The sequence below is a fragment of the Benincasa hispida genome, unplaced genomic scaffold (genome assembly GCF_009727055.1).
Source record: "Benincasa hispida cultivar B227 unplaced genomic scaffold, ASM972705v1 Contig587, whole genome shotgun sequence".
NCBI lineage: Eukaryota > Viridiplantae > Streptophyta > Magnoliopsida > Cucurbitales > Cucurbitaceae > Benincasa > Benincasa hispida.
The window spans coordinates 192420-207072 of NW_024064949.1; the positions used below are offsets into that span (position 1 = coordinate 192420).

The window sequence follows — 14653 nt, forward strand, 5'->3', positions numbered from 1 at the left end:
CTATACTCTTTTCTTTCTTTTTCTTCTCATCCTCCATGTTTTTCTTGATCTTTATCTGTGCGTCAACAATGAGCCCATGAGTTCATCAATGGAGAGAGATTTGAGATCCTTTGCCTCTTGAATGGCGGTGACTTTAGGCTCCCATTGTTTAGGCAAAGACTACAATAGCTTCTTGTCTTCTAAAGATTTGAGTACTTTTTCCAAGTCCTTCTAAAGCATTGACCATGTTAAGTAAATCTAATAAACATATCGGAAATAGCTTCAATTTCACAATAATTTTAAACATTTCATATTGATGAACTAACATGTCAATCTTTGTTTCTTTTACTTGACTAGTTCCTTCATGAGTAATTTCTAATTTATCCCATATCTCTTTAGCGGTTTTGCAAATAGACACTCTATTATACTCAACTTCATTTAAAGCACAAAATAAGCAATTAATAGCTTTGGCATTTAAAGAGCATGATTTCTTTTCATTTATTGACCATTCTTCCTTAGGTTTTATAGTGCTAACAGCATCAACATCTTTTGTTGGAATTTTAAAACCTTGTTCAACAATATCCTATAAATCATAATCAATAGAAAGCAAGAAAAACCTCATTCTATTTTTCCAATAACTATAATTAGCACCATTAAAGAAAGGAGGCTTTGTAATTCGACTATCGGTAAAAGGGATAAAATCTAAAGTTGCCATAGCTAAAAAATAATTAAGTTTATCAAGAAATAAATATTTCAAGAAGAGCAACCCGCTCTGATACCAATTGTTGGATCGATATGACAACCCTAGAGAGGGGTGAATAGGGTTTAATTACAATTTTTTTCTAAATTAACCCAATTAAACTAATTAATACACTCTTTATAAATAATAAGAAAAATTCAATTTATGCAACAAATAAGATGACAAATAGTGTGATAATTTAATTCTATCAAATTTTAGCAAATAAATAAGAATAAACTAAAACATACAATAAATTTCTTAAATTAATTACAAAAATAGAAAGGAAAGAGTTAGAGAAGAAGACACCGTAATTTTTATAGTGGTTCGGTCAAACTCGACCTACTCCACTCTCCAAGCGCCTCTTAGGAATTTGAATAAAATCTTTCCGACTCTTTCCCCCAACCATTACACTACCACTCCTTTTACGGGTTCAAGAGCAAACCCGATCCTTTCCACTATTTAGGATCAAACCGTTATAAATGTTGGAATTTTTGAAGAACACAATACAACTCTCACTAGACTGGATTTACAAGTTTAAGCACTCAACAAATTTATCCTCACAATATAATAACACTCTCTCAAGAGTAAGATGAAAAGAAAAAAAAATGGGAGCTTAGAGAGAGTAACAACGGAAACTTTTGAGTTTTGGAGGATTATGAAAATGTAAAATTTATTCATACAGAATTTGGAGAAGAAGATGGTTTATATAGAGATGTAAAAGGAAAAAAAATTGAATTTAAATTGGACCATTAGATTTTAGAAAAGAAAAATCAATGGTGGAGATTTTAAACTAAACTAGTCCTTAGATACAAACAAAATATAATATTAAATTCCTTTTCTTTTGAAATTCATTTTCTTTTTAAAATTAATCCAAAAAATAAAAAAATACCATGTGTCAAAAACTAGTTATTAGGCACAAACATAAAATAATATTAAATTCATTTTCCTTTTAATTCATTTTCTTTTAAATTCATTCTTTTTAAAGTCAATCCAAAAATAAAAAACACATCATGTGTAAAAAACTAGCCATTAGACACAAACATAAAAAAATATTAAATTTATTTTCCTTTTAAATTTCTTTTTTTTAAATCAATCCAAAAATCAAAAGTCCATCATATGTTAATCTCTTAATGATCCACCATTCAACCAATATGCTGCCACATGTCTACATGCAAATGGTCTGGTTATGCCACATCATCCACCACGGTATTTTCTCTATAGATTTGTTTCGGTCATATCGTCTTCGTTTTAGCTCCGATTTGAGTGATTCAAGAGATGTTGGAATCGTTGTTCCGAGCTCTACGCTATGGACATATTAAAGCACTAAAATTTTCAGTAATTAAAACTTGAGTTTGTTATTATCAAAATATTGATTAATTAATTAATTAAAATTAATTAATTTGAGATTAAGAGCCAAAAATCCAACAACAATGTCTAGGTGATAAATCGTTTTATTACCTCACACCGATCACATATGCTTATAAAATTGGTTAACAACGCTCAACTATTCGGCCATAATCCCCGGGTAGAAGGTGTTCCATAGACTATCAACTTAAGTACCTCCAGTCTTAGACAAGATTATATATCGGTTGAGTATGTAACGACGTTTTACAAGATGTCGACCTATTTTTAACTTATTGAAACGGGTGATTAAATTACATGAGCATGAAACTTATCTTCGTTATGGATTTTAATGTCTAACTCAATTTTATACAAACTTATAAAAATTAGACATGCTCTTACATCCACAACATGCATCAAAGGCATTCAAATTTAATATAACAGTTATATTAAATAAGTGAAATCCTAAACATGCATTCTATATATTATAACAATTTATAACATATATATAATACATGTAACATGCTTCCTATGATGGGATTTTAAATCTAAATAGCATACGATATGCACAAACATGTTTAAATTTAAAGACAACATACATCACATGCATAATTATTTAAATAACTCTGATATGGTTCAACTTTGGCATCCTAAGCAAGTGATAACTGGCAGAAATGCCAGCTATTATAAGCCTTTTATTTATAATCATGAGGGCTAATAAGTAGAAAATTCGGTGATAATACTTAGAATTTGCGAAAAATCGAGTTTTGCGTCAATTAACACCTAAATCCTTACTGACCTCAATATTATGCGTTACTCTATGCCAAAGTGTCTATTTTTGTAGCTATTGCAGGAATCAAACGCATGCGTTGGAAATAAGAAATCGAAGACAGATGCATACGCTGAGGCCAGGCGATCACAAAGACAAACGCATGCGCTGAAAGTTGCGGTGATCGCATGTGTCCATCGCATGGAAGTTGCGGTGATCATATGCATCCATTGCATGGAAGTTACGGTGATCGTATGCGTCCATCGCATGGAAGTTGCAGTGATCAAGCGAATGCGGTGATCAATTGAAAATTGTAGCCACGGAATGACAACCATAATAGAAGGACGATCGCAAGATGGGTAGAATGCGTTGATGCTTCAGCTGAATCAAGCTCGAACTCATACCTTGGGAGTATCAACAATATAAGACGATGTGACATTGCCCATACCGTGACAAAAGCATCAGTGAGCCATAACACAATCATGATAGCTGTTGGCATTTAAACTCTATAAATAGCCTTTGGACCTTCTTTCAAGACATCCGAATTTCTGCCTCAAGGCAGTGGTTTGTGATCACAGATGAGAGCTTGAATGAGATTTTCAGTGAGAATTCTTCATCTCTACAACCTAGACCGAGTGACGACTGGAGCTTTCGCTGGAGATAGAGCTCGAGAGAGACATCTCCACCATTCATCCATGGCACCACCAGCAGCCTTGACGCAGAGTCCTTCCTTTCTCTTCTAATCTCTGTATTGTATTACATTTTAGCTTAAGATATTAAGACATTTTGTGATCAATGCAAATCTTGACTCCTTCATTGTCGTTTTCTTCATCATCTTCATCTCTATCATAGTTTATCTTCAGCATTTGTTTATCAAAGGCAATCATATGCTTAATCGTGTAGCCTAGAGATAGAACACATGTAGCAACCCACCAAGAGGTGTGCGTTGTGCGAGTATAGTGAGTTAATCCTCTTTGCTTGGTGAAAGGTTGTAGCAACGCTTGTCTATAGGATGTTGCATTACTTGTCTATAAGTTAAATAGCCGTGTCTAACTGCCTGAGAAGGTAAGAGATGGAACGCACTAAAGCAAAGTTTGCATTGTTTCTAGAGATAGGCACAATCTTATACTCGACGCAACCATGCACTATAGAGAAGTCATGTGGCTGACCACCGAGAGGTGTGCGATGTATTAGTGCAATGAGCTAGGATTACTCGGGCAATTTAAGATAATAAACATTACTATGCGTTAATGGTTGTTGCATTTGAACCTGTCTCTTATACACATCTAGATGTGTATAAGAGACAGTCTATTCTCATCGCAAGTCTTCTATTGCTCAATCTGTTTAGTTAGAAGTAGGAGTAATGTGTAAATCCATTAACTTCTTTCTATTTTTTTTATTCATCGCCTCAAATGCATTGCTTCACAAGCATTATTGAGTGACATGTCCCTGTGTTCGACCTCGGATTACCCGAGAAACTTGCGTTTTCATTATACTTGACACGAGCGTAAGAAAACTTGTGATAGGAACGCGTGGTCATTGCATACTAGATTAACGCATCTTCATTCCGACACATGACCTCAGACGCATGGATGAAAACGCATAAGCCATGTCTAACGCATGATTTCATGTACAATCTCATCCGTTAATAATAATAAATAAATAATCTTTCCTACCAACAGCAAACAAAATAATTAAATTATTATAAATTAGGATAAAAAAGAGCTTCAATTTGGTGTAGAATCGCTCGAACCGGACCTTCAAAGCATCAAAATGGGTTGAACCGATCCAAAAAATGGTCAAACCGAATCAGATAGAAGTTGAACCGATTGAACGGAAAAACCCCGGGCAAACTAGCTCGAGCATGCGCCTTGGATCTAGGATGGGATGAAGAGCATCGTGACACTGCATCCCAGCGTTGCGACGCTGCGAGAAGAACATCACGATCTGGGCAGCCTCGAAGAACAATGTTGTAACGTTGCCTAGACAGAAGTCATTGTAGAATTTTCTCCTCGACCTTACTTGCTTCAATCTCCAAATTACAGCTTAATTCAGACTTTACTTGCTTCAATCTCCAAATTACAGCTTAATTCAGACTCTAATAACTCCAAATAAATTACAAACTCTAGAGCACACATATAAACTCATCAAACAAAATCCAATTACAAATCTAACTTGGAAATCAAAGAGAAATCTAATGCAAAAGTTGAAAAACCATCTATATCAGTTCAAAACATGCAACTTCAGAAATTCACCCACCAAAACTCAAATTAACACTAATTGAGTGCTTAAATCATGCTCTGATACCAATTGATGGGATACACAAGCGTGCAATGGAAGCAAACAGAATCAATAAGCACTCTAATTACATTTAATTTGAGTTCTAAAGCATGCTATTTCAGAAAATTACAAGAGGGTTGCAAGTTTCATACCATTGATGAATTCTCCCGATTTCAAGCTGCTTTTCACTCCAACTCAGCTCCAAATCAACCGTGAACCACTAAGAGATCTTCTCTACTATTCTCAGCCTTAAATTCGAGTAATGGAACTCAGATTTGAGTGAATTTATGAAGTAATTTTTCTAGGTTTTAGAGGGAGAGAAAAATGAGATCAGAAACTCATCTTTTAGCCCACAACACTACCTCTTCCTCTTCAATTCAGAGTGTTTTATCACTCTACACCGTGCAAGCACTCACTAGCAACCAAATTGCCAACTCTAAGTTGTAAGTGTTAGTGGGATTTTTGTGTGTATGCTTGAAGAATACCTCATACATGGAGAAAAATGTGGGAAAGCCCGACTTTCTCCTAATTTTCCAAAATTTCCATTTTCTCAAATTTTAATTTCATTTTTCAATTAATTCTTTAATTAATTAAAATTTGATTTGATTAATTCATAATTAATCAAATTTGAAAAAACAAAATCCAATTTCTTAAATTGGATTTAAATTGGAAATTAATTAAACATATTTATTTAATTAATTAATTTAATATCAAATATTAAATTGATCACACACCTAATTCTAAACATGAATCCTATTCATGTAGTTAATATTTAAATCAACATTTAAATATTATAAACTCTCCGATTTTGTTTAATTTCAATAAATTAAACGTTGATTATATCAAATATAATCATACAAACCCTAATTTGAATTTGAACTCATTCAAACTCAAACCCTAATTTCAGTTTGAACATTTTCAAATTGAAATTCAATTTGAACAATTCAAATTGATATCATTCCAAATTCACTCAATTTATTAATTCTAGGTGTTCATGTTTTACGAGCTAGTAGAGGGACCTTCTATACCTACACATCATGAGCTCCATTGATATAAGATTAATTGGCTAAAACTCTTTAAATTGAATTAATCAGTATTCGTTAACTATCAAGTCACACCACTATAGCTCGATAGTTGCACTCTCCTCACTGTAGATATATTTATGTCCACATGATTTAACCATAACCAGAAAGTCGACCCCTCACAGGTTGTTCGTACGGCTAGGTCAACATGTTGTTTTACCCTCGATATTACATCTTGCTCCTTAAATTCCTACTGATCCTATAATGAACAATTGGTTTATGATCCAATCACTAAACCGAATCCCTTTCGGGCCAATGAGAGGGTGGGGCCTCTTGTTCAAGACCTGGATTCAGTACTTAAGAGATTAACCTTTCTCCTATCCTTAAATCGGGTAGGCGTGAATTTCATCTTGCACCCTATGTCCCCAGCTATCTACCTGGTCTTACCCCTGAAATGGAAAGTTTATTGAGTCGGCGTTGTTAAGCCAACCCTTACCTATGCAAATCTAAGGGTAATGCTAAATAATTAAGAGTTCATAGTTAGCCTAGGATTAAGATCGAGTTACTTAGGTCATCTAAGCGAAATAGTCAGTCTTAAACAGTAAACAACGTTATAAAGTAAGATTGACTTATTTCTTGGTCTGATCTTATGCAAACTCATTACATAGAACGCCCTCACTCCTCATGTCAATACATGAACGTATCTAGATCACTTCGTTTGTAGTATCTTTACAACAACTTGTAACAACTACAGAGTAGACCACATCCAATAGTGTTACCAGAATAAGGTACCCAACCTTAATCATATACTATAGACCATTTTGGCTATTTACTCGAACTTGATCCATCTTTATGTCTCTACATAAAGTTCAAGTATTCATATAATAGCCATGGATCTTAGTTTATTGGATTTAGACTTTATGAATGCAATTTAAAAATTCAATAATAACTTTTTGAAGAAAATCTTTATTGATAATAGAATGTGTTTAAGATTACAAACTGCGAGTTTTAGGACACACAACCTAACAACCACATACTGTTCAAGTTTCATAAAATAACCTCGGATCTTTCTTTAATAGATAATTGTATATATAAAATAATCAACTATTATTTCAAATAACATATTAACTATGAGGATTTAGGGCATACATCCCAACAATTTCCTACCTGCACTAAAGCCAGTAAGACATGTATCATCAGACATACTTTATACCCAACATGCTCTCACACTTGCCCTAGTGCACTAGAGACATGTCTCGTAGTCCTAGACATTCTAGGAGATCATCTCACACTTTAGCCTAAAGAATCTTGTTATATAATTCAAGCTGTTATGTCAACAATTACTATATGGTCACCATCATGATGTTTCTCTCAATCTGTTTTTATTCCTACAACTTGGTATTTGCAAATATCCTCATACTTAGTCCTTGTGCCACACTATCTTATAATGTGAATAGACTATTTCATATCTAAAACAACTTTCAAATATCGAAGGATATACCATGGCTACGCAAATTATTGCTTCACAAACAAGATATTTCCTTGTAGTCCAAGTTGTTGTTGAGATAGTGTATCCCGTAAAAGATCAATTTTTAAACTTTATACACCAACGACTCATTAATCATAAGTTATAATTTTTTTTAGAAAAAAAAAATGGTCATACCATTATTTTAACCAATATAACTAACCAATTGTATATTAAATGTTAATTAAGTCTCATGTAAGACTTACAACCCCTCAACACTTGAGGTGTCTTAGGAAATTTTTTCCTAGACATATCAACCTCATTTTAGAATGATACACTATCATTCCATTTGAAGTTATTGCATCAAACTTTTAACAACAACTTTGTAAATGTAAGATGCATGAGACAAACTTAATATCATGTCCTGAACATCTCTATGTGGACATTTAATATATAAAATCATTTCAAATCGGGTATTTGAAATTGGCTAAATAGTCAAATTTCCATACTGATTTTTTACTTCATTCATAATGAACAAATATCAATATAAAACAGATAAATACTCACTTTCCTTTTTATTGTCTATACAAGAACATTGTCATTGTTCAAATTCACCCTTCTACTCAAAGAAATTGTAAAATTCATATTTCTCAAATGAACATCACAATTTTGTAAACCATTTGCAATTCAATCTTTGAAAATTTTCTTGATTTGTGTTGATGCATTGAACTTTTTTTTTTATAAAATAATTAATTTACTTTTACGTATCTCATATGCAACAATGAATCAAATAATGCATAAGGATTCTATTATAGTAACTAGTGAGAAATTTGACTCACAGTCTATTTTTACCCACCAGTTCCAGCTCTGGTATTCACCTTACGCCAAGAGTCTTACTCTGAAGATCTTTATCTCCAAGTTCTACACTCTCAAGTCTCCTTTTTGTAGATCCATCCTTATCCTATGAGTTTTACCCCATCAAGAAATTCTACAAAAACAGACTGTGATTAAGTACATATACTTTATCTCAAGTTTTTAATGACTTTGACATAATTTCTTTTGTTAACGCCCTTCAATACTTGACATTCAGTATGACAGAACTTTGTCTTCCTATACGTCATAGCAAAGGTTGAGTCATCTTGTAACTCTCTCACTACTTTTGAAGTTTATAAGTTTTCATCTTGTCATCTAATATGACAATATTGACTTCAAGTAAGCCTTTGTAAAGGTTGAGTTATCTCATAACTCTCCCACTACGATGAAGACTTATCTGGTTGACAAGTAGAAATTGACTTTCAAATAAATTAAATGGTTAACAACACTTGTTAACTATAAGTGATTTTACTTGAAACTAGTTTATCAACACAACTTAACATTTTTATAGGTCCAGAGCCTTTTATTTTGATAATCCTAATAAAATAAATATTTGTTACACAAAGACATTTTTTTTTATCTTGGACCGTACAAAAGGTCATTTTAGAACTCCTCAAGGATTACCTACATTTAGGTGTATTTTCAAATATTTGTTTCACTAAGGGTTCGTTTTGACACAAGTTTCTCAACTTACTCAAATACTGAACTGTTGTAAACTAGTTTTACAATATTTTCGTAATCCAAAATTATTTCTCAAATATTTTTGGAGGAAATAATGTTAAAAATTGATATAGCAAAATGTCATATTCTATTGTGACAAACACTGGTAGTCATTTATCAATGTCTATCACTGTTTAGTGTTTATTCGTGTCTATCAGTGATAGATGATAGTAGTCTATCACTGATAGACATAAATATTTTAGTTTGTTTTGCTATATTTGAAAACCCCTTTGTAAAACTAGTTAAAATGTTTATTATTTATATTATACTTATATTGACAAACTTTTCTTTTTTTTATATTTTTTTTGTAAAACTAGATCTCAATATTTTCTTTAACAAAGAAGAAAATACAGGTCTATTGTTTTTCTTGAGTCGATGTTTTGTTTTTGCTAACCTTCTTCATATAATACAATTGTTTTTATAAATATTTTTATTTTTATTTAATATAATTCTACATCTTAAAAATTAAAATTTTAAATATGGATATACTGAAAATATAAAAGTATTATTTTCAAAATTTCCATGATCACGAAATTCAAAATAATTTTGAAATACAAATTTTATGCCAAACACATATTTGTTAACTTTATGTCAACCAAACAGCCCCTAGCATCTCATTTCTAGTGTTTTTTTCCCCTCCTTAAAGTTTTTAATTTTTTATGAATAGCAAAGTAAGCACCAATAAAAGACAATGATGTTCAAAATACTCTCAAGTATTAATTCCTCTTTTATAAGTTATTAAGTTATTGTATAAGTATTATCTCAAACACCTTAATTTTAAAATCATGAACCTACACACTTAATTTTAAAAGAAATTGTGAACATGTGTATTAACACTTTTAGGGATGTGTTACAATTGTTTTATAATTTCAAAGTTGATATATAAGAATTATGTCAGTTAAACTATGTCTGTCAACCCAAATAAAAAAAAAAAGAAGAAGAACTAAGGGATCGTTTAATAATCAACTACTTTTTAGTTTTCAATTTTTAATTTTAGAAAAACGAGTTTGTTTGTTAATCAATTGATTTTTCTGTTTTCTCAATTCTAAAACCGTCTGTAAAAATAACGTTTTTATAAAACCGTTTTTGTTTTGTAATTTAAAAACGTGTGCTTGCTCCAATGATCAAGGCAATAGTCCTTTGTATAAGTTTCGAGTTTGATCCCTACCCCGGGCAAAATTTTTCTATTTTTGTTTATTGAAAACGCTCTTTAATTTAGATTGACAAACAAACTTAACTGATGCCTTTTGTCCGGTGGTTGTTCTGTGCTTTCATCATTAGTAGACGTTCAGACCCCAAGTTCAACAACTAACATTTTCTATTTTTTCAATGAAATTGAAGGATAAATGTTCAAAAATTTTGAAAATAATTTTTTTACACTTCAATTTTAAATCAATTTTTATTTAATTTTAACAGGAATAACTTTAATTTTATTAAATAATTTCAAATATTTTTAAGATACAAAATTAAAAGTTAAAATTGTGAGAAAATATACATAAAATTTATTTGTTTATTTAAAAAAAAAACAAAAAATACCACAACTCTTGACAAGACGATGTGTTTTTTTTAAAAAAAAAACGATACAATACCTTAATGAAACGATACGTCTTTTTTCAAAAGACACAACCTTGCACCCAGAGATATAATGACATAAATATCCACAAATTGTCTATAAAAAACATAGAGAATGGTTTCCCCAAATCTCAAACTCTTTTATATGTAATTATTCATACATTTTAGTGTCTACGAGTCCTATGATTGAAACATTTCCACGACACTTTCAGCACTGTAGATGAAAAAAATTGTCATAAAGAAACATTGTGATTTGTTGAGTTACGAAATTATTTTCTTGTATTTTGTCAATATATTATTTTTTTTATTTTTTTTTATTTTTTGTGATTAATGATTACATTCAAAATATTGAAATTATTTTTTTCAATATGAAAATTAAAAAATTAAAAATAAACATATAATTTTATAATTATGTAAATCAAATGAAAAATATTACAAAAAAAAAATCGATTTTTTTTATTCAAAAAATATAAGACTAAAAAAGTCATCAAAATGTATTTTAATTTTTTTTTTAAAAAATGACAATTATCATAATGTTTTTAGTTTTCTATTTTTTAAAACAGAAAATAAAAAAAAAAAGTTAGCAAACATGATTTTTCGTTTTATGTTTTTTAAAAATAGAAAACCAAAAACAAATTTTCAAAAACCAAAAACCAAAAAGTAAAATCTCATTTAATAATAATTTGATTTTTTATTTTTAAAAATTCAACCTATTTTCCCTAATTTCCTACAATAGTATGCATTTTTCTTTAGTGAATGAGTTAAGTTTTTAGTCAAATTTAAAAAAGAAAAACAAGTTTTCAAAAGTTATTTTTTAGTTTTCAAATTTTAGTTTAGTTTTAAAAATACTCCTAAAATGTAGTAAAAAAAAATTGAAAAACAATAGATAGAAAATGAGATTTGTAGACTTAATTTTTAAAAATAAAAAAAGTAAATAATTAATAAATAGGATCTTAATAATTATGAAACGGAACCTAAAACCTTCGTTTGCGGTAGTTGGGTATACCTAACTGTCAGAGGCGTAAAGTTGAAGAGAGAATAGCAGCACGTATTATCACACAAATGGCAATCCTTTATTATTACAGACCTCAAACATTATCCTTCCTATCAAGTAGCTGTGCAGAAGAAAGAAAGGAACAGCCAACAAGAACTTGGAATGTCAAAATATTTCACAAGTGTGTCAATAATTGAGGGATAGGCCAACAAGACTTCATTCTCTGTGAACATGGGCGACTTCTATTTTTAAAGAAGAAAAAACGAAAATTAAAAAGGAAAACATATGACTTCTTATAAAAAAGCCACAATGCATGGGCGATTCTCAATCAATCATCATCGTGACCTGCAACTGATAAATTTTTACCTCGTAAGTATATAGAAAATGCTCATTAAATTACCAAATTTAAAATATAGAATGCGCCAAGAAATGGGCAAGATAGAACAGTATCCTATCCTCGGCAGCAAATGATAAAATGCGATACCTGGTTGCAACCCTGAAGACGAGTAATAAAAGGTCAGACTATGACCATGACTCGAGCATGGTTTTCAATAATATGTAAAAAGAACTATGTATTGAGTCATGGTCATATTTTCTGGCATACACCTAAGAAAGGTAAAACTCCATGTGGTGAGACAAGACACATTCATGAGCCATTACACCCACCTTATAAAAAGAAATGCAGCATGGTAGACATCTAAGAAAGGTAAAACTCTTCCTTTGGGAACTCAAATATGGAAATGCTATCATCGGCCACCTTATGGAGTTTGCATGCGATAACCATTATCAAGCTACATTAGCTTGAATCTCTTTATGAAAAGAGTTGTAGATCTCCTATTTACCGGATGAAGTTGGTGAACAAAAAAATGTTGAAACTTAAATTGTTGCAAACTACTAATTGGATTATCCCAAAAAGGGGGGGGGGGACCAAAATGCCTAAACGTAGAGACTTGGAGTTTGGAGTAAGTGACTTAAGTGTTCTTGAAGGTAGTACTTATAATGGGTGTTTTAGGTTTGGGAAGAAAGGGAGCTAAACCTAAGTTTTTATTGAGCCATTGGGAATATTAGAGCAAGTGGGCATTATATGGTACGTTGTTGAGTGTCGTCCTCTACAGCTTACAATGTTTCATGTGTTCCTATGTCAAGGAGGTATGTGTTTGAATCAATTTCACGTGGTGGACATCAAGCCCTTGTATTTGGATGAACATGAGTTATGAAGCAGAGCCTAAATAGATTCTTTCAAGAGAAGTGAAAATCTACATAATCGGGAGTTAACATTACTAAAAGTTCTATGGCAAAATAAATACTTGAGGAGGCAACTTGGGAATGAAAAACTAAGATGAGGACAAAACATCTAGAGCTTGTTCAAGATTGAAACTTTTGAGGACGAAAGTTCTGATGAGGGAAAGAATGTAACATTCCCAAATTTTCAGATAATTCTTATTTAATTGTTTCGAATTATTTGAGATTATACTTTGAATTTTAGAAGCTAAATTAATTTATTTTAAGGAGATAATTCAATTTAAATTAAACATGATAAAAGATGTGGATTTAATTCAATTAATGAAAATTTAATTTAATTTGGAAGATTGGGAGGTTGGATTTATTTTACGGTGATTTATGAAGGAAAAGGGAAAATGTAGGTTTAAATTTTATTCCTTTTGATTTTGGGAGTTTGGATCTAAATTTAATCAATTTAGAGAAGGTAATGAATTTGTCTCATTTGGATTTAAATTAAGAAAGATTAGTAAGGGAAATTTGGACTTAATTTAATTGAGAGATTTGGAAATTTGGTTTTAATCGAAATTGAGGTAATTAAGGGATAATTGGTTTTCTTTGGTTTGTATTTGATAAGGTTTGGAATAATAAAAGGAAGAAGAGAAAAGTTTAATAATTTTATTAGGTGGATGATTAGAGTATTGACTTGGAATAAATATATTTATATTTATTTTAGGAAAGGGGGAAGCCATCTAAGCCAATTAAGCTGCAAAGAGCTCAAGGACCTTCTTCTTCCTCTTTTCCTGGTAATCACAAAATGACCTAAAAATCAAAAAAAAAAATTCTACCAATGATCTCTTCCTAAAAACTTTTCTATCCTTGATCGTTTACCCATGCAAAATTCCAAAATTACCCCCAATTTTAAAAAGCCTTCAAACCAAAGTCTTCCATCTTCTTCCTTCAACTATTTCTCAAGAATTCAATATGTATTCAATGCAACACCAACATTCTTTCGAAGCATTTATTATGAACTAATATTCTACCAATAGCATTTATTCCCAACTAATATTCTACCAATGGAAGGTCACTCTCAGTGTTCACTTTCTGTCGAACTTCCTATGAAATTCTCTCATTCTTCTCTCGGAGTGTTATCTCAGAGTTTCAGTCCAACATCCTCGTCGATCGCTTTCATTATTAGATTCAGAAACAAAAAGAATGTAAGTGATATTCAATATTTCTTGTCTCATATCGCTTTCATAATAAGTGTCGTTTAGCATTAAATGAACGATCGTATAGTAATATATACACAATCGTTCATTACAATATAAATGTCATTCATGAATTACTAGACAATCATGTAATAAGTTATAAATGATCGTGTAGTAAGTTATAAACGATCGTGTAGTAATTTATAAATAATCATGTAGTAATTTATAAACGATCGTGTGGTATTATATAAGTGATCGTATAGTACTGTATAAGTGATTGTGTAGTACTATATAAACGATCATGTAGTACTGTATAAATGACCGTTCAGAAATTTATATGATCGCATATACAATACTTATCGAACACTTATAAATAGTTGGGTGATCACTTATCAACTACAGGGCGATTTCTTGAACTTTTATGGAACCTTGCTTAAGATTTGCATATCCCATTGCAGATCAATAACAGTACT

At 31.1% G+C, this 14653-nt stretch overlaps 1 long non-coding RNA gene across 1 annotated transcript in view; it reads right to left on the bottom strand.

The window, feature by feature from the left end:
- Positions 1–7981, bottom strand: part of LOC120069790 — a 15332-nt gene extending 7351 nt beyond the window's left edge. The window contains exons 1-2 of the long non-coding RNA XR_005479695.1: positions 7972–7981; positions 7742–7743 (exon numbers count right to left, since the gene is read on the bottom strand). This is a non-coding gene — a long non-coding RNA (uncharacterized LOC120069790). The remainder of the gene's footprint in view (positions 1–7741; positions 7744–7971) is intronic.
- Positions 7982–14653: the final 6672 nt, after the last annotated feature.